This window comes from Hyaena hyaena, unplaced genomic scaffold (genome assembly GCF_003009895.1).
Source record: "Hyaena hyaena isolate Hyena2069 unplaced genomic scaffold, ASM300989v1 scaffold_409, whole genome shotgun sequence".
Classification (NCBI taxonomy): Eukaryota; Metazoa; Chordata; class Mammalia; order Carnivora; family Hyaenidae; genus Hyaena; species Hyaena hyaena.
In genome coordinates, this window is record NW_024081046.1 from 1,549,888 (window position 1) to 1,551,182 (window position 1,295).

The window sequence follows — 1,295 nt, forward strand, 5'->3', positions numbered from 1 at the left end:
TTTTTTTTTAAATGTTTTATTTATTTCTAGGAGAGAGAGAGACAGCGTGAGCAGGGGAGGGTCAGAGAGAGAGGGAGTCACAGACTGAAACAGGCTCCAGGCTCCGAGCTGGCAGTCAGCACAGAGCCCGACGCGGGGCTTGAACCCACGAACCGCGAGATCATGACCCAAGCGAAAGTCGGACACTTAACCGACTAAGCCACCCAGGCGCCCCTGTTTATCTACTTTCTGATGGACATTTAGGTGTTTCTAGCTTGGGGCTATCACAAAGAAAGCTGTTATGAACATACAGTGATAGGTCTTTGAAAGGACATATACTTTATTTATTTTGGGTAAATACCTTAGAGTGCAATGAGGGGGCCATAGGGTAGGGTGTGTGTTTAATGTTTCAGGAAGCTTCACTTTGTTTTCCAAAGTGGTTATGCCATTTACATTCCAACCAAGACAAGCGATTTGAAAATATCTTCTCTCAGGTGGCAGCTTGTATTTTCATCGTTTTAACTGGGTCTTTGAAGACCATAATTTTTTTTGAAAATTTTGATTTATTTTTGAAAGAGAATTAGACTATGAGCAGGGGAGGGACAGAGAAAGGGAGACATAGAATCTGAAGCAGCTCTAGGCTCTGAGCTGTCAGCACAGAGCCCCACGCGGGGCTTGAACCCATGAACCACGAGTTCATGACCTGAGTTGAAGTCAGATGCTCAACCGACAACCACCAAGGCACCTCACATAAGATTTAAATTTCGTTGAAGTTCAGTTGATGATTTTTTTCTTTTATGGGCTTTGGTTTGCTTTTATGTCTAAGAAATTTTTGCCCAACCCAAGGTAAAAAAGATTTCCTCAAATGTTTTCTTCTAGGAGGTTTAGATTAAATTTAGGACTATGAGTTTACTAGTATATATGGTGTGAGGTATGGATCAAAGCCTACTTTGGGAAATAAGAGATTTCTAAACTTTCCAGCATTATTTGTTGAAAAGGCTATTATTTTTCCACTAAATTGCTTTTGCACGTTTGTCAAAAATCAGTTGTCTTCAGATGTGTGGCTCCATTTCTGTAGTCTCTCTACTCTGATCTGCAGATCTATTTGTCTCTATTGATGCCAATACTACACCATCTTACCACTGTAGCTTTATAATAAAACTTGATATCAGATAGTGTTAGTTTTCCAAATCTGAGGCTCTTTTTCAAGTTGTTTTGAAAATTCTAGGTCCTTTGCTTTCCACATAAACTTTAGAATCAGTTTGGCAATCTCTAAGAGAAACCTGCTTAGATTCTGATTGAGATTGCATTGAATC